This window comes from Bombina bombina, chromosome 6 (assembly GCF_027579735.1).
Source record: "Bombina bombina isolate aBomBom1 chromosome 6, aBomBom1.pri, whole genome shotgun sequence".
NCBI lineage: Eukaryota > Metazoa > Chordata > Amphibia > Anura > Bombinatoridae > Bombina > Bombina bombina.
Genome location: NC_069504.1, coordinates 552,810,587 through 552,838,470, shown reverse-complemented (window position 1 = coordinate 552,838,470; position 27,884 = coordinate 552,810,587).

Here is a 27,884-nt window from a genome sequence, read left to right as displayed (position 1 = left end):
AATCTGATTGGCTGATTGGATCAGCCAATCGGATTGAACTTGAATCTGATTGGCTGATTCCATCAGCCAATCAGAATTTTCCTACCTTAATTCCGATTGGCTGATAGAATCCTATCAGCCAATCGGAATTGAGGGGACGCCATCTTGGATGACATCCCTTAAAGGAGCCGTCATTCGTCGTAGTCCGTCGGTGAAGAAGGTGGTTCCGCTTCGGTGGAAGGAAGATTCAAGACCCGGCTTGGAAGATGACTTCGCCCGGATAGAAGACCTCTTCAGCGCCTCTTTGAAGATGACATCGGCCGGATCGAAGACTTTTCTTCAGCGCCGCCTGGATGAGGACTTCATCGGATGGAAGATTTCTTCAGCGCCGCTTGGAGGATTAACTTCTTCCGCTCCGGATGTCCTCTTCAGTTCCATCGGTGGCTCGGCTGAGTGAAGACAACTAAAGGTAGGATGATCTTCAGGGGATTAGTGTTAGGTTTTTGTAAGGGGGGTTTGGGTTAGATTAGGGGTATGTGGGTGGTGGGTTTTAATGTTGGGGGGGGTTGTATTTTTCTTTTACAGGCAAAAGAGCTGTTTTCTTTGGGGCATGCCCCCACAAATGGCCCTTTTAAGGGCTGGTAAGGTAAAAGAGCTTTGAAATTTATTTAATTTAGAATAGGGTAGGGCATTTTTTTATTTTGGGGGGGGTTTGTTATTTTATTAGGGGGCTTAGATTAGGTGTAAGTAGCTTAAAATTGTTCTAATATTTTAACATGTTTGTAACTTATTTTTTTTATTTTTTGTAACTTAGCTTTTTTTATTTTTTGTACTTTAGTTAGTTTATGTAATTGTATTTAATTGTAGTTATTTGTAGGTAGTTTATTTAATTAATTTAATGATAGTGTAGTATTAGGTTTAATTGTAACTTAAGTTAGGATTTATTTTACAGGTAATTTTGTATTTCTTTTAGCTAGGTAGTTATTAAATAGTTAATAACTATTTAATAACTATTCTAACTAGCTAAAATAAATACAAAGTTACCTGTAAAATAAATATAAATCCTAAGATAGCTACAATATAATTATTAATTATATTGTAGCTATCTTCGGGTTTATTTTACAGGTAAGTATTTATTTTTAAATAGGAATAATTTATTAAAGTATAGTGTAGTGTTAGGTGTAATTGTAACTTAGGTTAGGATTTATTTAACAGGTACATTTCTCTTTATTTTAGCTAGGTAAGCTATTAAATAGTTAATAACTATTTAATAGCTATTGTACCTGGTTAAAATAAATTGAAAGGTACCTGTAAAATAAAAATAAATCCTAAGATAGCTAAAATATAATTATTATTTATATTGTAGCTATATAAGGGTTTATTTTAAAGGTAAGTATTTAGTTTTAAATAGGATTCATTTAGTTAATAAGAGTTAATTTATTTATATTTATTTAATTAATATTTAAGTTAGGGGGGCGTTAGGGTTAGGGTTAGACTTAGGTTTAGGGGTTAATAATTTTATTACAGTGGCGGCGGTGTAGTGGGGGGCAGATTAAGGGTTAATAAATTTATTATAGGTGGCGACGGTGTCGGGGGGGCAGATTAGGGGTTATTAAATTTGTTATAGGTGGCGACGGTGTAGGGGGGGCAGGATAGGGGTTAATAGGTTTAATATAGGTTGCGGCGGGTTCAGGGAGCGACGGTTTAGGGGTTAAACTATTTATTTAGTTGCGGAGAGGTGCGGGATCAGCAGGATAGAGGATAATCATTTTATAATAGAGGGGGACGGTGTAGGGGGGGCAGGATAGGGGTTACTAGGTATAATGTAGGTGGCGGTGGGCTCCGGGAGCGGCGGTTTAGGGGTTAATACATTTATAAGAGTTGCGGCAGGGTCTAGGAGCGGCGGTTTAGGGGTTAATACATTTATAAGAGTTGCGGCAGGGTCTAGGAGCGGCGGTTTAGGGGTTAGTAACTTTATTGAGTTGCGGGGGGCTCCGGGGGCGCCGGTATAGGGGGTAGAACAGTGTAGTTTAGTGTGAGTGCTTAGTGACAGGCTAGCAATAAAGCTGGGAAAAAGCCGAAGGGCAGCGAGATCAGATGAGTGATAACTCTCACAGTCCGCTGCTCATCGCCCCGCGGCTTTTTGACAGCTTTATTTGATAACTTAGGCGTATTTTTTCAGGTCCGCGGCGGCGATGTGAGGCGAGCTTAGGCGGGCGTATTGGGCCGGCGAAGCCAGAAAAGTAGACGGCTTGATAACTACCCCCCATGGTGTCTAAATCTAGATTTCTATCTTTATCCTTTTAGGGTAATAATTTATTTGGTTCTCAATTGGATTCTATTATCTCCACTATCACTGGGGGTAAGGGAGTTTTTCTGCCTCAAGATAAGAAATCTAAGGGTAAATTTAAAGCTCCCAATCGTTTTTGTTCCTTTCGACAGTCTAAGGAACAAAAAAACACTCCTTCCCTTAAGGTCTCTGGTTCCAATTGGACACCATCCACAAATTGGAATAAGTCCAAGCCTTATACGAAACCAAATACAGCCCCTAAGACTGCATGAAGGTGCGGCCCTCAATCCAGTTCAACTGGTGGGGGGCAGATTACAATTATTTTAAGACGTTTAGGCAGATTCTGTCCAAAATCAGTGGATTCAGGATATTGTTACTCAGGGGTATTGAATAGGTTTCAGAATAAGACCTCCCATGGGAAGATTCTTTCTTTCCCATGTTCCAACAAACCCTGTGAAGGCTCAGACTTTTCTGAAGTGTGTTTCAGACCTAGAGCTTTCAGGGTTGATTGTTCCAGTTCCTCTACAGGAACAGGATTTGGGTTTTTATTCAAATCTATTCATTGTCCCAAAGAAGGAGGATTCATTCAGACCAATTCTGGATCTGAAAACTTTAAATCATTTTGTAAGAGTCACAACTTTCAAGATGGTGACTACATGCACTATTCTGCCTTTTGTTCAGCACAATAGACTTACAGGACGCTTATCTTCATATTCCGAATCACCCAGACCACTATCGGTTTCTGAGATTCTCTTTTCTAGACAAGCATTACCAATTTGTTGCTCTTCTGTTTGGCATAGCGACAGCTCTGAGAATATTTTCAAAGGTTCTCGGTGCCCTTCTATCTGTAATCAGAGAGCAGGGTATTGCAGTGTTTCCTTATGTGGACGATATCTTGGTACTAGCTCAATCTTTTCATTTAGCAGAATCTCACACAAAACAACTTGTGTCGTTTCTTCAAAGACATGGTTGGAGGATCAATTTACTAAAGAGTTTCTTGATTCCTCAGACAAAGGTCACCTTTTTAGGTTTCCAGATAGATTCAGTGTCCATGACTCTTTCTTTGACAGAAAAGAGATGAATGAAATTAGTGTAAGCTTTTCTAAACCTTCAGTCTCTATCATTCCCTTCAGTGGCTATGTGCATGGAAGTGCAGCATCGTACGTGATCCCCTTTGCTCGTTTTCATATGAGACCTCTTCAGCTTTGCATGTTGCACCAATGGTGCAGGGATTATACTCAGATATCACAGTTTATATACTTAACTCCCAACATTTGACAATCTCTGTCTTGGTGGTTAAACCATCACCTTATTGTTCAAAGGGCCTCCGTTGTTCATATTTCCTGGACTGTGATCACAACAGATGCAAGTCTTACAGGTTGGGGAGCTGTATGGGGGTCTCTGATAGCACAAGGGGTTTGGGAACCTCATGAGGCGAGGTTACCAATAAATATTTTAGAACTATGTGCTATTTTCAGAGCTATTCAGGCTTGGCCTCTATTGAAGAGAGAACTTTATATTCAATTCCAGTCAGACAATATCACTACAGTGGCATATGTCAATCATCAAGGGGGGACTCGCAGTCCTTCAGCAATGAACAAAGAATCTCTGATACTTTCTTGGGCGGAATCCAACTCTTGTCAAATTTCTGTGATTCATATCACAGGAGTAGGCAATCTCAGTCGCCAGACTTTACATCCGGGAGAGTGGTCTCTCCATCCAGATGTGTTTTTTTCAATTGGTACAGATGTGGGGTCTCCCAGAAATAGATCTGATGGCCTCATGTCTGAACAAGAAGCTTCCAAGATATCTTTCCAGGTCCAAGGATCTTCAGGCGGAGATGGTAGATGCTCTAGCAGTTCCTTGGTTTTACCAACCTACTTACATTTTTCCGCCTCTGGTTCTTCTTTCAAAGGTGATCTCCAAGATCATGATGGAACAATTGTATGTGTTTCTGATAGCTACAGCTTGGCCTCTCAGGTTTTGGTATGCGGACCTTGTCAAGATGCCCAGTTCCCAACCTTGGCCACTTCCTTTAAGGCCAGACCTTCTGTCTCAAGGGCCATTTTTCCATCAGGATCTCAAATCTCTAAATTTGATGGCATGGAAATTGAACGCTTAGTCATAGAGGTTTTTCTGACTCAGTGATTAGCACTATGATACAGGCTTGTAAGTCTGTTTCCAGCAAAATTTATCATCGGGTTTAGAAAACCTATATTTTTTGGTGTTCCACTCATAATTATTCTTGGCATTCTTTCAGAATTCCTAGGATTTTACAATTTCTTCAGGATGGTTTGGATAAGGGTTTGTCTGCAAATACGTTGAAAGGACACATTTCTGCTCTGTCTTATTTCATAGAAAACTTGCTAAACTTCCTGATATTCACTGTTTTGTTCAGGCTTTGATTCATATTAAACCTGTTATTAAATCTATTTCTCCTCCTTGGAGTCTCAATTTGGTTTTGAACATTTTGCAGGCTCCTCCTTATGAGCCTATGCATTCTTTGGATATTAAACTACTTTCTTGGAAAGTGTTATTTCTTTTGGCTATCTCTTCAGCTAGAAGAGTTTCAGAGTTGTCTGCTCTCTCTTGTTAGTCTCCTTATCTGATTTTCCATCAAAATAAAGCTGTTTTGCGGACTTCATTTAAATTTTTGCCTAAGGTTGTTAATTCTAACAACATCAATAGGGAAATTGTTGTCCTAATCCTAAGAATACTCTTGAAATGTTTTTTTATTGAGGTTTGAAATAAGGCATACAAACTTCTTGAGACCAAAATAAGTAATAATTACAATACAATATCACAATATAATATACAGTATATATAACATGCCATAAATCTTTGAGCCATACAGTGAACGCAAGGGGCCCCTTTTGGACCTCATAGAAAACATAGAAAAGGCAGAAGGCTCCTTGGAATATAGGAGACCACTCATGGATCTCACCTGATAAACCTCAGTTTTATAGTAGAATATTTGAACAAATAAGGTAAATTTATGTTAGAATACTGGAACAAGTAAGGTAAAATAATATTTCTATAATACATCATAATAAAAAATAACTAACAGTAGGGTGAGCTTACCATTAGAGACCTAGGGGCCTATTTATCAAAGGTCTTGCAGACCTGATCCAACAGTGCGGATCAGGTCTGCAAGACCTCACTAAATGCGGAGAGCAATACGCTCTCCGCATTTAACATTGCACCAACAGCTCGCAAGAGCTGCTGGTGCAACGCTGCCCCCTGCAGACTCGCGGCCGCCAGCAGGGAGATGTCAATCAACCTGATTGTACTCTATTGGGTTGAATTCCAGCGATTCCTGTCTGCCTCATCAGAACAGGTGGACAGGGTTGACCGCTGCTTCATAACTGCTGTTTCTGGTGAGTCTGAAGACTCGCCAGAAACATGGGCCCACAAGCTCCGTTCGGAGCTTGATAAATGGGCCCCCTAGGCTTTATAGAGTTATACTGCTAAGGCTCATGACTATCCTGCCATATACTGCCTAAAAGAAGCAATTGTATGGATCTCACTTGATTTCAATTTTGTCGCAATGCATGGTATATGGAATTATATTCTAAAGTATGGTGCAGAGTTTAATTATGCTAATAATTAGGCCAACCATATGTGTCTTGTAAAGGGTGTGAACTAATTCTTGTTATATCCAGTATGATTAAATACAGACTCTCAAATAAGAGTTGGAGACCTGTATGAGATAGAAGTAAGGTTGCAATACAATATAGTCAAATTCCTCTCTTACTAGTTAGGTCACAAACTATAGAACAGCTAATAAATATATTTATAGCCTAATAATTGGACATTATATATTCAACATCAATATTACATTCAAATATTATTCACAACACTAGAATACATAGATTAAGCTTAAACAATTTTAACGCCCTTAACCTATAAGCAATAACATGTGTAACTGTTGACTGGTTAGAATCTATAGAACATAGATATATAAATATAGAATAATGGGGGATCATGGAAGCATAGGGCTGTCTTTTTCAAGGTTAAGTGAGCTAATTAGAATTAGTGGAATATAGGTAAGCAATGAGGGAACCTAGCAGATTAGCGCTGTCTATTGCAGTGTGAACCAAGATTTCTGCCCCGGCTGCAGGTAGGAAAATGGTAGTAACCCTCATGAAACAATATTGTGTGCTATGTTCTGCCTAAATAAATAAACATTTAACTGTACTGGTTTAACATCAGTGAAAATTGTGGCACTTTGACCTAGACAAAATGCATCTATGAACTATGCAATGCTTATTAACATGTTAATAGAATGTAAGTTCTTTAAAGGGACAGTCTACACCAGAATTTGTATTGTTTTAAAAGATAGATAATCCCTTTATTACCCATTCCCCAGTTTTGCATAGCTAACACAGTTATAATAATATACTTTTAACCTCTGTGTCTAAGCCTCTGCAAACTGCCCCTTTTTTCAGTTCTTTTGACAGACTTGCAGTCTAGCCAATCAGTGCCTGCTCCCAGATAACTTCTCGTGCACGAGCACAGTGTTATCTATATGAAATACATGAACTAACACCCTCTAGTGGTGAAAAACTGTTAAAATGCAATCTGAAAGAGGTGGGCTTCAAGGTCTAATAAATTAGCATATGAACCTCCTAGGTTTAACTTTTTAACTAAGAATATCAAGAGAACAAAGCAAAATTGGTGATAAAAGTAAATTGGAACATTGTTTAAAATTACATGCTCTATCTGAATCATGAAAGTTTATTTTGGCCTAGACTGTCCCTTTAAGGGAAAACTATTTGCCCTTATAATTCCATGTTGTGCACAACTGTAAGTGCCAATGGAAAGGCTCAACATAAAGATAATATAGATCTGAAACAATCAGGACATCAGCACGGGAGCCAAATCAAAAATGTCGCTGAGCTTCTCCTGTGTTTAGACCAGTAGCCCCACTACCATCTAGAGTTGTTGGTGGAAACTGACCTAAAAATTATGTTGGAAAATAAAACTCAAAATTATAGTGAAGTTATAATAGATGAGCACGACACTTGGTGAAAATTGCCTCAGTGCGGTGGACCTCACATGGCGATATCAGCAACCTGGGAATCTGATATCAGTCATCCAATTCCAGATCTCACAGTTCGCTTGTGATATTCAGCAGGGATGAAGCAAACAAAAGCTCCATAAGGTGTTCAGATTAGATGCCATTTTATTGGCCTTTTAGCCTCCTGTAGCTGGGCTGTGAATGGAGCTGCAATAAAGAAGCCATTAAGCTGTGCAAGCTCGGATCCTGGTGGGGTTAGTAGCTGTAGCGGTGCGCTTCCAATATTTTTAATAGGAGCTTTAGCGGGGGTGCCATTTGAACTGAATGTCCGGACTTCTTGTATCAGTGTGCAGGGGGAGCTGCTCATAGTTAGGCATACATGATGCCCTGTGGTATTCACAGCAATTACAGCTGCCACCTCTCTGCATCGCACCGCTGACTCTTTCGAACCAACTTTAGGGTCTGTTGAGAATCCAATATTGGTGAGTGGCGGACACTGGGGCCCCAAGGCATCCCCCCCCTTATGGTTTGGGTCTATTGAATTAGGCTATTCGAGAGCACTACCACACTTGAGATCTTTACAAAATGTTGATTCATATGTATTTAGATAGCCTTCCAACAGGCAGCGTATATCTTCAATAATAGCCTTAGTGGTCTCCATAGCAATCTCACACAGGAGTATGAAATGCCAGCATAAATGTATAATCTCAGGTATGTTCACGAAATGTTCCTGCAGTGCCTTGCAGGGAATCACTGCTTTTTAACGATAGAAGCACCTGAGTGCCCTAACGGGGAGTAGATGGTAGGCCGCGACCTATGTATTACTCCAGCAAGCTGAGTTCAAAACCAAAATAGTGGTATTGTGCGAGAAAGCTTACTTTGGTGATGAATCTTTAGTCAAGCAAGATGCACGATGAAGTGTTAGAGGATTTTAAATAGATTTGCGCTTAATTTTGAAGAGAATAACACTGTTGCGACCTATCATGGCCGCCACCCGGAAGTTCCCCCCCTCTTGAAAGGTCTTTACATTCTTTGGATGTGGTAAGAGCTTTGAAATATTATGTTGAGGCTACAAAGGATTTCAGAAATACTTCTAGTCTATTTGTTATTTTTCATGGTTTTAGGAAAGGTCAAAAAGCCTCTGCCATTTCTTTGGCATCTTGGTTGAAACTTTTGATTCACAAAGCTTATTTGGAGGCTCGTGGATTTCCACATCTTGGGTATTATATCCCATACATCACTAGCTCATGGACTCTTGCCACTTACATGAAAGAAAACATAATTTATGTAAGAACTTACCTGATAAATTAATTTATTTCATAGTGGCAAGAGTCCATGAGACCCACCATATTTCTGGTGGTTTTTATGTTTTTTTATTTTTCCTCTTTTTCATATGCTTTTTACTCCTTTTTTACACCTCACTTCTTGGCTATATGTTAAACAGAAGTATGAGTGAGGTTGGAGGTGTATTTATAGGCATTTTGAGGTTTGGGAAACTTTGCCTCCTCCAGGTAGGAATGTATATCCAATACGTCCCTAGCTCATGGACCCTTGCCACTATGAAGAAATGAGGTAAGTTCTTACATAAATTATGTTGTTTATATGTGTATATGTCTGTAAATACATATATACACATATAAAAATATAAATATGTATATACACGCACACCCACACACGTATATATATATATATATATATATATATATATATATATATATATATATGTTTAGATATGTATGCATCTCTATGTTAAAGCTTTTTTTTCTAATACTGGAGACCTCATATATTATATTAGAGCCCCTGTAACTTTTTAAAAATATTTTTCATTAAATAGTGCTATTATGAGTGTAATTGAACTTTTCAATGTGGGTTTGGGCAACGTTTTAGTTGAGCTTAACAGTTAACCTGAGTTCTGAGTTCACGCTATCATGATGTGCGTTGAATTCAATTGTGCTCGAGCAAATGCATTTAGGGGTACATTTATTAAGCAGCGGATGCTGCTTTCTACCCGCAGAGTTTCAGATCTGCCTGAAACGTAAGTTAAGAAGCAGCATTGACACGCCCTGCTAGCGGCCTATTGGGCACAAATGTGCAGGGGGTAGCATCGCACAAGCATTTAACAAGAAATGCTTGTGCAATGTTAAATGCTGACAGTGTATGCTGACGACATTTAGCGATGTTGGGCAGACATGATTCGCTACAGCATGCACCTATTGCATGCAGCAAACTAAGATTACATTGTGCCTCTTCTGAATTTCCAAGCAACAAATTTAGCCAGAGCAGCCTGTCACAGGTGGAATAGCTATTGATCCGTTAATTTAAAGGGACAGTTTACCCTACATTGTTTTCCCTTTTAATTTGCTTCAAATGATCTATTTTACCTGCTGGAGTCGAGTGTATAAAATTGTTTACAAATAACTCATTTACCTTTATATCAACTTACCTGTGGTATCCCTAACTATACTGAAAGTTTCTATACTTAAGTATAGGATATAGAAAAGCTATGTATACATACCCAGCAGAAGCAATTACACTCACAGTGGGGGTTATGAGAGAGCAGAAGCAATTACACTCACAGTGGGGGTTATGAGAGATAAGTAATACAATGCTAACTTCCAATTGTTCTCTCTAAGTATTGGGCTTTGGTACAATTCAGTAAATGTAAGATTTTTGAATACGTTGGGTTTCATAGATATTACAAGTTAAGATATTCCCACCATAGAAGTCAATGGAGAGCGCAGAAGAAAAAAAAATCTAACACCTCTCACTTCGCGAGCTAACCCGACAGGAATTATTCATATTCCAATGTTCTTCACTTACAGAACAATGAAATGTTTATTGTAAATTATCTATATATATATATATATATATATATATATATATATATGTATGTATATACCTATACCTGTATATCTATGCATATAGATATATAGGTATAGATATCTATTTTACATTAACATTATCAGATATACATAGAAATATATATCTAATAAAAATTACAATATTTTTTAATTTTGTAACTGTTTTTTAAATATATTTATGTTGTGTTTAGTGCAACTTCTTTTACTCACTACCCTTTACGTATTTCAGTCCCAATGAGTGTAACTTAAAACTTTTAATACACGCTCTAGTTCTGACACATGTAAAAAGCTATCGCTTGCATGCAACAGTTAGCTCACCACTTGTAATCTAGCCCTTAATGTGTTGGGTTTTTAATGAACAAAATCATCTATTCCAAATACAAAATTAAAACTAAAGCAATTTCTCATACATCTTATATTCTGCAGTTGGTACAGCGAGTCATTAGAAAACATTAAGGAAAAACTATTTTACAGTACACTACCCCTTTAAATGTGGCTGCAATAATAATAAGCTTGTACTATTATATAAAAAGATATATAGTATAACTAGCTATATATAATTAAATTATAATTATCACTGTACTCCAAATTAAAGGGGCCAATTTATCATGGGCCAAATGGCCCCTGATACCCCTGTTTTCGCGAGAGCCTTCAGGGTTTCCGGAAGCAGCAGTTATGAAGTAGCAGTCTTAAGACCGCTGCTCCTTAACTGGTCCGCTGCCTCTGAGGCTGTGGACATCAATCCGCCCGATCGTGTACGATCGGGTTGATTGACACCCCCTGTTAGCTGCCGATTGGCCGCGAATCTGCAGGGGGCGGCATTGCACAAGCAGTTCACTAGAACTGCTTGTGCAATGTTAAATGCTGAGAGCGTATGCTGTCAGCATTTAGCAATGTCTGGCGAACATGATACACTACAGCGTATCATGTCTACCAGACTTTGATAAATCGGCCCCTTTACTGGTGCTCAGCCTAATACTTAAATAACTTTTTAAGTCAACGTATTTTTCTAATTGGAGGTCCTAATTCTTTATCCTGTAAATCTGGCATTTGAAAATTTGAACGACTTAGAAATTGTAAACTTTAAAAACAAACAAATAAGGATCTCCACCCTTTGAAAGAATCACCAACAAAGTGATGTCAGTTAAAGGGACACTGAACCCAAATTTTTTCTTTCATGATTCAGATAGAGCATGAAATTTTAAGCCACTTTCTAATTTACTCATATTATCAAATTTTCTTCATTCTCTTGATATCTTTATTTGAAATGCAAGAATGTAAGTTTAGATGCCGGCCCATTTTTGGTGAACAACCTGGGTTGTTCTTGCTGATTGGTGACGAACTTTATCTACCAATAGAAAAGTGCTGTCCGGAGTTCTCAACCAAAAAAAAAAAGCTCAGATGCCTTCTTTTTCAAATAAAGATAGCAAGAGAATGAAGAAAAATTGATAATAGGAGTAAATTAGAAAGTTTCTTAAAATTGCATGCTCTGTCTTAATCGCAAAAGAAAACATAATTTATGCTTACCTGATAAATTTATTTCTCTTGTAGTGTATCCAGTCCACGGATCATCCATTACTTGTGGGATATTCTCCTTCCCAACAGGAAGTTGCAAGAGGATCACCCACAGCAGAGCTGTTATATAGCTCCTCCCCTCACTGCCATATCCAGTCATTTGACCGAAACAAGCCGAGAAAGGAGAAACCATAGGGTGCAGTGGTGACTGTAGTTTAATTAAAATTTAGACCTGCCTTAAAAGGACAGGGCGGGCCGTGGACTGGATACACTACAAGAGAAATAAATTTATCAGGTAAGCATAAATTATGTTTTCTCTTGTTAAGTGTATCCAGTCCACGGATCATCCATTACTTGTGGGATACCAATACCAAAGCTAAAGTACACGGATGATGGGAGGGACAAGGCAGGAACTTAAACGGAAGGAACCACTGCCTGAAGAACCTTTCTCCCAAAAACAGCCTCCGAAGAAGCAAAAGTATCAAATTTGGAAAATTTGGAAAAAGTATGAAGCGAAGACCAAGTCGCAGCCTTGCAAATCTGTTCAACAGAAGCCTCATTTTTAAAGGCCCAGGTGGAAGCCACAGCTCTAGTGGAATGAGCTGTAATCCTTTCAGGGGGCTGCTGTCCAGCAGTCTCATAGGCTAAACGGATTATACTCCGAAGCCAAAAAGAAAGAGAGGTTGCCGAGGCCTTTTGACCTCTCCTCTGTCCAAAGTAAACAACAAACAGGTTAGATGTTTGACGAAAATCTTTAGTCGCTTGTAAGTAAAACTTCAAGGCACGGACTACGTCTAGATTATGCAGAAAGACGTTCCTTCTTTGAAGAAGGATTAGACATAATATGGAACAACAACCTCTTGATTGATATTCTTGTTAGAAACCACCTTGGGTAAAAACCCAGGTTTTGTACGTAGAACTACTTTATCTGAATGAAAGATCAGATAAGGGAGAATCACAATGTAAGGCAGATAACTCAGAGACTATTCGAGCCGAGGAAATAGCCATCAGAAAAAGAACTTTCCATGATAGAAGTTTGATATCAATAGAATGAAGGGGTTCAAAACGGAACCCCTTGAAGAACTTTAAGAACCAAGTTTAAGCTCCATGGAGGAGCAACAGGTTTAATACACAGGCTTAATTCTAACTAAAGCCTGACAAAATGCCTGAACGTCTGGAACTTCTGCCAGACGCTTGTGTAAAAGAATAGACAGAGCAGAAATCTGTCCCTTCAAAGAACTAGCTGATAATCCTTTGTCCAAACCCTCTTGGAGGAAGGACAATATCTTAGGAATCCTAACCCTACTCCATGAGTAATTCCTTGGATTCACACCAATGAAGATATTTATGCCATATCTTCTGGTAGATTTTCCTGGTGACAGGGCTTTCGTGCCTGTATTAAGGTATTAAGTGACTGACTCGGAGAAGCCAACGCTTATGATAAGATCAAGCGTTCTAGGTCTCCATGCAGTCAGTCTCAGAGAAATTAGATTCGGATGATTGAAAGGACCTTGTATGAGAAGGTCTTGTCTCAGAGGCAGAGTCCATGGTGGAAAGGATGACATGTCCACTAGGTCTGCATACCACGTGTGGGCCACGCAGGCGCTATCAGTAATCACTGATGCCCTCTCCTGTCTGATGTTGCAATCAGTCGAGGGAGCAGAGGAAACGGTGGAGAACACATAAGCCAGGTTGAAGAACCAAGGAGCTGCTAGAGCATCTATCAGCGTCGCTTCTGGTCCCTGACCTGGATCCATAACAGAAGCTTGGCGTTCTGGCGAGACGCCATGAGATCCCAGTTCTGGTTTGCCCCAACGATGAAACCAATTGAGCAACACCTCCGGATGGGCGTTCCCACTCCCCCGGATGAAAAGGTCTGGATGACTTAGAAAAATCTGTTCTCTACCCCTAAGAAATGGATTGCTGATAGGTGGCAAGAGTGAGACTCTGCCCAGCGAATTATCTTGGAGACTTCTAACATCGCTAGGGAACTCCAGGTTCCCCTTGATGGTTGATGTAAGCCACAGTCGTGGATGTTTGTCCGACTGAAATCTGATGAACCTCAGGGTTGCTAACTGAGGCCAAGCTAGAAGAGCATTGAATATTGCTCTTAACTCCAGAATATTTATTGGGAGGAGTTTTCTCCTCCTGAGTCCCACGATCCCTGAGCCTTCAGGGAGTTCCATACTGCACCCCCAACCTAGGAGCTGCATCTGTTGTTACAATCGTCCAATCTGGTCTGCGAAAGAGGTCATACCCTTGGACAGGTGGACCCGAGAAAACCACCAGAGAAGAGAATCTCTGGTTTCCTGATCCAGATTAGTAGAGGGGGACAAATCTGTGTAATCCCCATTCCACTGACTGAGCATGCATAATTGCCAGGCGGTCTGAGATGCAGGCGCGCAAATGGCACTATGTCCATCGCCGCTAACCATTAAGCCGATTAGCCTCCATGCACTGAGGCCACCGCAGGGCCGTAGTGGAGTGAAGAAACACGGCAAGCATTTAGAAGTTTTGATAACCTGGGGGGGCGGAGCCAACACTGGAAGAGATCAGACGTGTTATGGAGGAGCTCTCCTGCTAAAAGCCGTAATCTGGGATTAAAACTACAATTTGAGATCTAACTAGCACCTAAATCTCCCCAAATCCTATACAAGAACATTTAAGAAGCAGAGAATCTGTTTGGCTGCAGGGGGATAGTGTCTGGAAACGTTAATACAGCACAGAAGTAAAGGCCGCAATGATTATCCGCTCATCAGTAGAACACTTTAACAAAGGCTTCGATTACTACAAGCTATACTTCTTCTACTAGACCCTTGTATACAGTCTTACAATGGCCATGGCCCAGGACGAATTTTCTCAAGCTCGTCTGACCTGTTTAAAGGAGTTTGAACATAGAATGGATAATGCAGTTGCCCGCCTATCGCATACTGTGAAAGATACCATGGCGCAGCATGATCTTCTGGAGCCGATAGAAGCAAACTTCACTGCAACTCCAGTTTCTACCTACACCTACCTGCATTCTCTGATAGGCCGATGAGGAGAAGACGCACTAACCTCTCACTTGCCAAGTGCTGATGAAGAGCCCTGCTGTCAGTGTGCCGTGACGCATCTGACTCCTGCTCTGGTGCGGCCTGCCGGAGCAGGGGCCGGGACAAACATAGAGAGATTGATGGCGCTTTGAGAGTCACACCCCACGATGGAAGGGGGGAGAACCAAATCCTTAGCTGAGATGCAGCGTAGCAGCACTCCCATCATGGCCTCTTCAGAGCTCCCTCTGCACGATGAGCAACCTGGAATACAGGACTGCGCAGATCAGCAAAATCTATCTTACCTAGGCTGAGCGTACAGGACGATTCCCATGTGAGCCTTAAGATCCGAGCTTTGAACTATAACTCTGTATTGACTTTGTGGAATTTGATGATACATGTGCCAGAAGGACTCCGAGTTGGAGTGGGGGTAAATCTGTAATGACTGCTGCACTACCGCAGGTGCCCAAATCTTGCTGGTTTGTTGTGGGACTTACAGCAATAATATAGTCTCTTGAGGGACTAATGTTTCTTACCTGCGAGAATCTTTTTTCAATTGACGTTAGACTGCTGTACTGTCAGTCCTCTAAGTGATGTTTAAACCCACTTTGTGAAATTCATGTAACGTCCATCCCCCGCAATAAATGGCTGGATAGCTTTAGAATTGTTAGTAAAATAATTAGCAGAGAGCTATATTCCTGAGTTTTGTATTAATTAATGTTTGATCATATGCCCTATTTTCTTTCTCCATTAGAGTTAACTCTTTTGTATATATACCAGTTCACTGTGTGTGTTTTTGTTAATATGGGTGGGCACTCATATAACTCTGTGCTGGAGTCTCACTCTACTAAGACATGGTGCCACTATCGCCCTTAGACTATTTCAAATGGGGCATTCCAAGAGGTCTAGTTACAGTATAGTACACTGTCTTCCCCTGTTCTGCAATTACTAGAGGGAAGATATTTTCTCTTATTTCCTCTTTTTTGTTATAAGCCATAAAATGCTTCAAGTTAGATGCACCAAACCATAAGTTAGGGTATAATTACACTGTAGTCTCTAAGGTCATTAATATAGTCTACTCAAGCTAGATGTGGTGGGATTTATAGAGATGTGGGGATAAAATATTTTGCAATTTAATTATTTCTGATTGTATATTTCATGTCAAACTTATATGCTTGTGCCATTTGTCCCTACCTATGCTATATATGCTGGGAAATTCCCTATTGTCCTCCTTCTGTAAATGAACACTAGCCTAGTATACCTATATTATTCTCCAGTATTATTTCAGACCCTTATCACCTACTCAGACCTCTAACGTAATTTATTATCCTAGCTTGAGACAGTCCACCCTAGTATGGAAGTGTGCTCCCTGCAAAGAAACAGGTTGTGATTAGTTAATTTTGGATATAGACTAAGGGAAAAGGTCAACAACTTAGCGTATGACACTGATCAGCTTTAAATAGACAAACTTGATTTCTACTCTAGAGTTTAGCTCTTGTTTTCCTACACGGATAGGACTATATTAACCTGCAACATTCTCCAACTGCAGATAGCGCTGGTGTAGGCTAGCTACTCCCTAGATACCACTAATACTTTTATAACTGTTTCAGAATAGTTTATACCCGGCCTCATATTAGCCTACTATGCAGCATAGGAGGTTGTATTGTTTAAATATTTTGCATCCATCCTGACTATAGTTTGTGGTTTATGCTATTTAACTGTTGAAATCTTTACAAGTAAGGCAACACTCTTACTGTACTACTTGCCTGCTCCTAATTCATATAGAATAGTTATGCCTTAGCCTTATAAATGGGACCTGTTGAACCCCTCTCATATCAATAACAACTATATTCCGCTCCTGGCTGATGAGGCTTGAATATCTTAACTAATTGATATGGAGACACCTCTTATCATTTTGCAGACTAGCATTTCTCTTAGAATGCCCCTTATATCCATTGTACAAGCTCACTCACTAGTTATCCCCTATTTTCAGAGGTAATTTTATTAATTTCAACATTTACTTTATGTCCTACATTTTATGTACGTGAAATGTATGTTTTACCCTTACCATTTTCAATTTGTGCCTGGATATATATCCTTGTTATGTAAACATTACCTATTGCCCTCAATAATATATATATATATATATAAATTAGAAGTTTTGATAACCTGAACTCCGTCAGGTAAATTTATTTCTACAGAATCGATAAGAGTCCCTAGGAAGGAAAACCCTTGTGAGAGGAGATAGAGAACTCTTTCTTCGTTCACCTTCCACCCATGCGACCTCAGAAATGCCAGAACTATCTCTGTATGAGACTTGGCAATTTGAAAGCTTGATGCCTGTATCAGGATATCATCTAGATAAGGAGCCACCGCCATGCCTCACGGTCTTAGAACTGCCAGAAGAGAGCCCAGAACCTTTGTGAAAATTTTTGGGGCTGTAGCCAACCCCGAAGGGAAGAGCTACAAATTGGTAATGCCTGTCTAGAAAGGCAAATCTCAGGACTGATGATGATTCTTGTGAATCGTAATGTGAAGGTAGGGCATCCTTTAAGTCCACTGTGTCATGTACTGACCCTCTTGGATCATGGGTAAGATGGTTCGAATAGTTTCCATCTTGAATGATGGAACTCTGAGGAATTTGTTTAAGATCTTTAGATCCAAAATTGGTCCTGAAGGTTCCCTCTTTTTTGGGAACCACAAACAGATTTGAATAAAAACCCTGTCCTTGTTCCTGTCCGACGCGAACTGGATGGATCACTCCCATTACTAGGAGGTCTTGCACGCAGCGTAGGAATGCCTCTTTCTTATCTGATTTGCAGATATTCTTGGAAAGGTGAAATCTCCTTGTGAGGAGAAGCTTTGAAGTCAGAAGATATCCCTGAGATATGATCTCCAACCCCAGGGATCCTGAACATCTCTTGCCCATCGCCTGGGGCGAAGAGAGAAAGTCTGCCCCCCCACTAGATCCGTTGCCGGATAGGGGGGCCGTTCCTTCATGCTGTCTTGGAGGCAGCACAGGCTTTTAGCCTGCTTGCCCTTGTTCCAGGACTGGTTAGATTTCCAGGCCTGCTTAAATTGAGCAAAAGTTCCCTCTTGTTTTGAAGCAGAGGAAGTTGATGCTGCACCTGCCTTGAAATTTCGAAAGGCACAAAAATTAGACTTTTTGGCCCTTGATTTGGCCCTGTCCTGAGGAAGGGGATGACCCTTACCTCCAGTAATGTCAGCAATAATTTCTTTCCAACCAGGCCCGAATAAGGTCTGCCCCTTGACAGGAATGTTGAGTAATTTAGACTTTGAAGTCACGTCAGCTGACCAGGGATTTAAGCCTTACGCGCCTGGATGGCGAATCCGGAATTCTTAGCCGTTAGTTAAGTCAAATGAACAATGGGCATCAGAAACAAATAATTAGCTAGCTTAAGTGTTCTAAGCTTGTCAATGATTTCAGTCAATGGAGCTGTATGGATGGCCTCTTCCAGGCCTCAAACCAGAATGCCGCCTGCAGGAGTGACAGGCGCAATGCATGCAAGGGGCTGTAAAAGAAAACCTTGGTTGAATAAACATTTCTTCTTAAGGTAACCCTCTAATTTTTTATCCATTGGATCTGAAAAAGCACAACTGGTCCTCAACCGGGATAGTGGAACGCTTTGCTAAAAATATAAACTGCTCCCTCCACCTTAGGGACCGTCTGCCATAAGTCCCGTGTAGTGGCGTCTATGGGAAACATTTTCTAAATATAGGAGGGGGGGGGGGAAAACGGCACACCGGGTCTATCCCACTCCTTACTAATAATTTCTGTAAACCTTTTAGGTATTGTAAAACATCAGTACACACCGCACTGCATAGTATTTATCCAGTCTACACAATTTCGCTGGCACTGCAATTGTGTCACAGTCATTCAGAGGCAGCTAACACCTCCCCAAGCAATACACGGAGGTTCTCAAGCTTAATTTAAAATTAGAAATCTCTGAAGCAGGGTTTCCCCGAGTCAGAGATGTCATCGCCACAGACTGAAGCTCTCCGTCCGTCAGGTTCTGCATATTGTGACGCAGTATCAGATATGGCCCTTACAGCATCTACTGCGCTCTGTAATCTCGTCTAACCCCAGAGCTATCGCGCTTGCCTCTTAATTCAGGCAATCTGGCTAATACCGCTGACAGGGTATTATCCATGATCGCAGCCATGGTCCTGCAAAGTAATCGCTATGGGGCGTCCCTGATGTACTTGGCGTCATATTAGCGTGCGTCCCTTGAGCGGGAGGGCAAAGGGTCCGACACGTGGGGAGAGTTAGTCGGCAGTAACTTCCCCCTCGACAGAACCTCTGGTGACAATTCTTTTAATGATAAAGACTGATCTTTACTGTTTAAGGTGAAATCAATACATTTAGTACACATTCTCCTAGGGGCTCCATCATGGCTTTTAAACATAATGAACAAGTAGTTTCCTCTGTGTCAGACATATTTGTAACAGACTAGCAATGAGACTTAGCAAGCTTGGAAAACACTTTAAACAAGTTAACAAGCAATATAAAAAATGTTACTGTGCCTTAAGAAAAACAAATTTTGTCAAAATTTGGAAATAACAGTGAAAAAAGGCAGTTACAACCAACAAAATTTTTACAGTGTATGTAACAAGTTAGCAGAGCATTGCACCCACTTGCAAATGGATGATTAACCAATTAATACCAAAAACGGGAATAATAAATGAAAAAAAAACGTTTTTAAAACTAGTCACAACAACTGCCACAGATCTACTGTGGTTGTTACCCTCCTCAAACACGACTTTTGAAAGCCCTTTTGAGCCCTTCAGAGATGTCCTGTATCATGCAGAGGGAAGCTGGATGTCTCTGTCAGTAATTTTAGCTGTGCAGAAAAGCGCTAAAATAGGCCCCTCCCACTCATATTACAACAGTGGAAAGCCTCAGGAAACTGTTTCTAGGCATAAATCAAGCCAGCCATGTGGAAAAAAACCTAGGCCCCAATAAGTTTTATCACCAAGCATATATAAAAATGATTAAACATGCAGCAAACGTTTTATATTGCACTTTTATAAGAGTATGCATCTCTGGTAATAAGCCTGATACCAGTCGCTATTAAATCACTGTATTTAGGCTTAACTTACATTAATCCGGTATCAGCAGCATTTTTCTAGCAAATTCCATCCCTAGAAATATGTTAACTGCACATACCTTATTGCAGGATAACCTGCACGCCATTCCCCCTCTGAAGTTACCCTCACTCCTCAGAATATGTGAGAACGGCAGTGGATCTTAGTTACTTCTGCTAAGATCATAGAAACCACTGGCAGATTCTTCTTCTAATGCTGCCTGAGATAAAACAGTACACTCCGGTACCATTTAAAAATAACAAACTTTTGATTGAAGTTAAAAAACTAACTATAATACACCACTCTCCTCTTACTTACCTCCATCTTTGTTGAGAGTTGCAAGAGAATGACTGGATATGGCAGTGAGGGGAGGAGCTATATAGCAGCTCTGCTGTGGGGTGATCCTCTTGCAACTTCCTGTTGGGAGAGAGAATATCCCACAAGTAATGGATGATCCGTGGACTGGATACACTTAACAAGAGAAATACATTTGGGTTCCGTGTCCCTTTAAGTCACCACTGAATACTATTTATTAATATTTACAACTATAACACATTTAATACACTACCAAACTGAAAAAGAAAGAAAATTCAAGATAAAAAACAACATAAGAAAAATTCTTAGCCATATCAAAGAAATGCCAATGACAGTTTTCATAAATAGGGGCATCCCTTTATAAATCTGTCATACAAAGTGCCCCATTTATGAAGCCTGGAAACGTTACTTAAGTAGCTGCAGTCAAGACAGTAACATACTGAAGGAGCTAAATCATCTCAATCCAATTCTAATCGGCATGATTGATAAGCTCTATCACAATTACTTGCTCTAGAACAGGGAGCACAGCCCCTACTAGCAATTGCTAGTAGAATGTTAAATGTGGCCAGCAGATGTTGCCCACTCACCATAATGCCAGGCATGCAAGATTCCCGAGAGCAAACCTTGTCCATTCAGCATTTAATAAATGGGGGCCATAAACACAAATTCAGATGTAAACTCAGCTCTAAAGTAGTCAGATACAAAAATAACCATTGTTCATTGCAGTTAAAGGGACAGTCAAGTATAAATTAAAATTTCATTATTCAGATAGGACTTTTAATTTTAATTGACTTTCCAATTTACTTTTATCATCAAATTTGCTTTTATCTCTTGGTATTCTTAGTTTAAACTAACATAGGTAGGCTCATATGCTAATTTCTAAGCCTTTGAGGGCTTCCTCTTATCACATGCTTTTTAAATCTCTTTTCAACTCAAAGAGACAGAAAGTACACGTGGGCCACATAGATAACACTGTGTTCAGGCACAGAAAGTTATTTAAGATCTAGCACAATACAATGCTAAATTTAAGACAATAGATAATAAACAGTCACAGTCATGTGATCAGGGGGCTGGAAGAAGGTTCCTAGATACAAGGTAATCACAGAGGTAAAAAGTACATTAATATAACTGTGTTGGTTATGCAAAACTGGGGAATGAGTAATAAAGGGATTATCTATCTTTTAAAACAATAACAATTCTATGGTTGACTGTCCCTTTAAGAAGCTACTGAGAAATGTGGCCTTTTATGTATATTACCTTATTAACATGTTATATTTAACTATATTGCAGATTTCAAATGTAGTTTAATTGATGTAATAAAAAATTACAACATAGTAAAACAGAGTGTCTTTGTCCTTAAGAGATACTTGAGTGCATTATAAATATTTGCAAATGGAACACTACTACAGATGGATAAAACGTACAATTTAATTAAAAACCATATTGGTAAAGAGTCATACTGAGACACTCTATGCAATATCATTTTTTTAGAAGCATTTATTATACTTACTGATTTAAAATAGGAGTGTAAGATGTCTTATCTTCATCAATGATAGTCACCATTAAAGTAATGAGGTTGGGCCAGAAGTCCAAATTTTTGATAGTAGGGTCCTTGGTCCTCCCTTGGAATGTCTTGTTTTTTTACCCTGAAAGATAGTAAGATTATTAATTGATGCTTTAATTGATAACTTTTGTGTGTAAGGCTTTGATAAAAATAAATTAAATGTAATACTCTTGGTACTCTCTGGTTTATAGTTTTCTGGAGTATTGGTTCTATCAAAAACAAACAAACAATTTTAATTACTTACCTTATCTATGTAGTAAATACGTCAAATAATGTCATAAAACCTACCATAATGATTCACTCACATTGCACAAGAATAAAACAAGGATTTTTTTCATATTTATTCATTTAGAGAAAAAAAAACCCATAAAAATATCACTGAATATCCATTAGCAGTTACTCAAATATGCCCTTTACTCATAAATTAAGTATGATCACATTATTGCAATACAGGCCAGCTAGTATTGTAAAAAAATTGAACTTTTAAGATGTTCATTTCAGTTTAAGCAACTAGCAAGATGTTCAAAGCTTGCTTCTGGTAAAATTTGCTCTAGAAAAATGTCCAATATTAGTGTCACAGAAGTAAAAATGTAATTTTATTATTCTGATAGAAAAAGCAATTACAACAATTCCTTGTTGAAACAATGCTACTTTCTTGAAGTATGCTCTGGCAGGTGCATCTGTCATGAGCACTATGTAACAGTAGTGTGTGTAGTACTGTTATACAAGAATCCAGTAGGAGGGAGCTTTAGAGTGGTAATAGCTTCAGCCACTCTATCGTAAAACTCAGTGGTCTATTATAAAACGCAAGCATGTGTGATAAAAGCTAGCAGCACTGTTATAATAAAATTACTAAACACAAACTGAGAGTGCTCCCATCTAGACTTCTTTTTAGTAGAGTTGTGGGGTTTGGTATTCAAGAAGCATTGAAGACCTCAAATGTCTCTTGTACATCTGAAGAAGAATCATGCAAGGTCTTAAAAGATTATGGAATACAAAACCTTGATTTTGTTTATCCATTAAAAAATATCACAATCCACTACAAGAAGATTCTCTGTGTGACCAACATGAAAATAGCCCTTTTTCTGCATAGTAGACTTCCAAACAGAATGTGCAAGTGGCACCAACATAATATTGCTGAACACATTTTCTTTTAGTAGCTATGATATTCAAGGAGCAGGACATGTTGTTCCATCTGAGCTGCCCGACATGATATGAAGTAACATAGTAGATGAGGTTGAAAAAAAAGACCAAAGTCCATCGAGTTCAACCTATACAAATCTAATATACTTACAAAAAAGCTGCAGTTGAGCTTAAAGGGACAGTCTAGTCCAAAATAAACTTTCATGATTCAGATAGGACATGCGATTTTAAACAACTTTCTAATTTACTTTTATCACCAATTTTGCTTTGTTATCTTGGTATTCTTAGTTTAAAGCTAAACCTAGGAGGTTTATAAGAAAATGTCTTAGACCTTAAAGGCCGCCTCTTATATGAATGCATTTTGACAGTTTTTCACCACTAGAGGGAATTAGTTCATATGTGTCATATAGATAACACTGTGCTTACGCAAGTGGAGTTACCTAGGAGTCAGCACTGATTGGCTAAAATGTAAGTGTCAAAAGAACTGAAATAAGGGGGCAGTTTGCAGAGGCTTAGATACAAGATAATCACAGAGGTAAAAAGTGTATTAATATAACTGTTGGTTATGTAAAACTAGGGAATGGGTAATAAAGGGATTATCTATATTTTAAAACAATAAAAATTCTGGTGTAGACTGTCCCCTTTAAATTAATCCCATTAGGGGGGCGGGGCTTGGGAGCCGCTGACGTATGGAGGTGTAAAGCAAGAGCTCTGTGATACATGGCTGATTAACCTGGCTAACAGATCATTCTGACCCCCAAATTTTTATAAGAAGGGGCGAGATAAGACAGTAACTAACCACCGTGAAGAGATTGGCTTGGTGGTGGGAGATGTAAAGCACAGGGCAGCTTCGCTGCATTTGATAACGCACGGAGCCGACACGCCATCTTGGCCACGCGGCTACACACTAAACCTCAGGCTGCAGAACTCCACAGCAAGCGGATAAAAAGCTCCGGAGACATGATCCTCTCTGACCGGAGGTAAAGCAAGCAAACTCAGCTAATAAGGAGCCGGGATAAGGCTATCATAGAGCTGCATAGAAGCGGACCGCCAGGACTGAAGCCTAACACAGTAAGAGGCTGTAGCAGAAGTGAATGAGGCAGTTAAAGGACATGTGAGAATAAAATTAAGGCATCTTAGCCCTATTACACTTGGCTCTATTTGCGACCTTATGTATGACTGGGACATTTATGAGACGCACGTGCAAAGTAAAATAAAGTGCGATGTCTGCAAGGAGAGAGAAAGCTTACTATAAAGCAGGGAAACAAGCTTAAGTGAGATATTATTGGAAGTAATTTGCACTATAATGTTGTGACCACAGCAAAAATGGTCTTATATACGGTTACTAGCCACTCATGCTGCTTGCATTAGCTACTGAAATCGATGTAAAGGAAATAGCTGTGCAATATTATACAGGCCTCCCTACAGAATCGATCAGCAGACAGTACATAAAGCAAGGAGGGTACCATAAGCTTCACAGTAAGGCAAATATCCACAACAAGAACATACTGCAGAGTGACCTACATAAATTCTGTTATCTATCCGGGGGTAGTCACTGGCTAGTTGGAACAAACATGTCTGCCAGAAAACATAACAAGTCTTCACAAGGGACTAAAACTCCTGCAGCCAGCTTATTTTTAAACCTGCCAGAGGGGAGAAAGTGACTGAAATGGCGGGGAGTATTAATGAAGAAGATATAGATTCAGAATCCGATTCTCAGATAGCTGAAGAAGATTCTACCCCTGTTACAAGAGCGGACCTTAAAACCCTGGTATCTAAACAAGATATTAATAGAAACTTTGACAAGCTGTGGGAGAAATTTGATTTGTTTCAAAATACGGTGACTAACAGTCTGGCTGAAATAAAGCAGGATATCACGGAATTGGGCTCCAGAGTAGCTGCTTTAGAAGATACTGAGGGCACCACATCAGAGGAGATAGCCATGCTACACCAACAGCTGCTTACACAAAAACAAGAAGTTGATGAAATACAAGAAAAGCTGGAGGACCTTGAAAATAGGAGTCGCAGATGTAACCTGCGATTGAAAGGGGTTCCAGAAACTATTCAGTCCGACGAACTACAGAATTATCTGCATCAACTGTTTCAGGCTATTACAGGAGAGGTAGATGATGGTAAATACTTAATGGAGAGAGCACATAGAGCATTAAGGGCAAAGCCAAAGGAAGATGCACCCCCTAGAGATGTCATAGTCAAACTTTTCAGATTTCCAGAAAAAGAGGCTATTCTATCTGCAGCGAGAAAACATCCCACCTTCAAGTTCCAGGGAACAGTTATACAATTTTATCAGGACTTGTGCGTGAGAACGCTCCAAAGGAGAAGTTGTTTAAAACCCCTCACTCTACTCCTGAGAAAGCATCAAATCAGCTATCGCTGGGGATTTCCATTTAATCTACATATCCTCCACAATGGCAGGCCTATTAGCTTGAAGGAACCATCAGAGATCCCAGCAGTATGCGGTAGATTGCAACTGGAACCGCCAGAGATACCTCAAGAACACGCCTCAGAAGAGTCATCAAAACAACAGGCGGCTGCAGCACTTCCTCAACGCCAAAAATGGAACAGAGTACCGAAAAGGAAAGTGAAATCCTGAAACCTCTTGTGCCCAAAGACTTACCAGTGACTTTATTTTAGTTATAGGCACTAGACAAGTGTACTCAAAAAGAGGATTTTTTTCTTTTTTTTTTGTTTTTTTACTCCCTATAAAGTAGTAGGAGAGTAATAATACCAGCGAGAGGAAGATATTTGGTAACAGTAATATGGTAAACCATTAGCATGATATGTGGTACAAGTAATTATTCACAAAGTGCAGTTATTCCCGCTTTTTCCCTTCTCTCCCCCTATATTCTTCTTCTTTTCTACACATAGGGGTCGTATTGTTAATATTGTTATTACTATTAATTTTTTTTTTTTTTGTTAGCCAGGACTAAGAATAATGTAAATCACAATAACAGCTAATGTATTGCATTGTAAATGATACATATTGTTTTTTTTGTCTGATTTTTCTCCTCCCCCCTTTTTCTTCCCCCCCCCTTTTTTCCCTTTTTCTGTGAAGGGTGGAGGGCCCTCAGAAAACTCCCTCTTTCTTTTTCTTTTTTTTATTCTCATTGTTCTTAATACACATAGCGACCGTGATATTTTCATGATTATGTTTGTGTATATTGATGGTTTTTGTTCTTTTTTTCCAGTTTATTGTTATGCCTGCCTGTTTAGCCTAGCTGAGTTTGCTGTGACCGGAGAGGGGAGACCCCACACCTTAGACTGTAAGTAATGGACAACAATATCAAGTTAATTTCACACAATGTGAGGGGCCTAAATTCAGACCACAAACGTAGAACTGCACTAAGTCAGTACACCCGACTGAAAGCCAACATTATCTACTTACAAGAAACTCATTTCACTAAGGAGGTAGTACCCAAATACTGGACAAGACAGTTCACCCAACATTATCACTCCACTACCGACCAAAAGAAAAGAGGAGTGTCGATTTTGATACACCAATCACTAGGATTTGTGCTAGAGGAGACAATTAGAGACTCAGAGGGCAGATATTTGATTCTTAGGGGGAGGCTACATGATAAACAAGTAGTTCTGTGCAACATCTATGCACCAAATGAGACACAGATTTCTTTTTTCACAAACATTTCCCATTTACTAACCCAGTGGTCTCATTCTAGGATCCTCCTGGGGGGAGATTTTAATTTGTCTATGTACGCGCACCAAGCACAGGGGAAACTGGAGCTTTCGCAAAAACAAATGAGACACAACTCTATGGTAAAGAAGATTAAGGAAGTTCTCCTCTCACACAACATATTAGATTCTTGGGACACACTATACGGGAAAACTACAGATTATACATATTACTCCTTTGCCCACAAATCGTATTCCAAATTAGATTATATCTATGTTAGCCAAATTTTGATTCCAGACTTAGTTTCATCATCAATACATGCGTGTGCTTGGTCTGACCACTCAATTGTCCAGATAGAGATTAGAGAGTCTTTTCATACTAGTGCCACGCGCTCTTGGACCTTTGACCCACAAGTCCTCCGAAATCCAAACGCACAAGAGAATATTTCTAAAGCATTAATTGAGTACTGGGAAATAAACGTAGGTACAACCTCTAACCCGCTAATGTTTGGGCGGCTCACAAACCTTACATTAGGGGATTATTAATTAAAGAGAAGGCAGCATTGACCAAAGCGTCAAGATTACAAGTAGACTCTTTACAGAAAGAAATAGACTCCCTGACTAGACTGCATCAGGAGACTTTATCACCAAATACTTTTACACTTCTTCAAAATAGGAGATTAGAATTAGCCACAATTATGAATAAGGCATCCGCTAGAGCAGCCACTAGACTGAAAGCACAGTACTACTTATATTCCAACAAGCCAGATAAATACCTGGCACATAGATTGAGGGAGCAAGTCAGATCCTTTACTATACCATATCTGCAAAAGACAGAGGGAACTTATACTTCCAATCCCCAAGAGATAGCGGACACTTTTGCACAATATTATGCGCAGCTATATGATGGGGATAAAACGGTACATAATGCCCAGACGGAGAGGTTACGTGATAGGTTTCTGAGAGGGCCAAACTCACTCCCTTAACTGAGGATATTAGCAGAGAGATTAATGCTGAGATCACGGCCAGGGAAGTCCTTAATGCTATCAAAGAATTAAAACCAGGGAAGGCTGCTGGTCCCGACGGCTTCCCAGGAGAGTATTACAAACTCTTTAGAACAATTTTAGTACCGCATGTAGTCAGATTCTGTAACGAAATATTGCAGGAGGGTGAGATCCCAAGGGAGATTTTACAGGCTAAGATAGTAGTCATATCTAAACCAGGCCGCAACCCAAAACTATGTCAAAGTTACCGGCCTATTTCTTTAATAAACCAGGACATAAAGATCCTCACTAAGATTTTAGCAAATAGACTTAAATTACACCTTCCACAATTGATCCACCCGGATCAGGTGGGTTTCATCTCTAACAGAGAGGCCCCTGACAATACGAGACGTGCAATATCCCTGATCGAC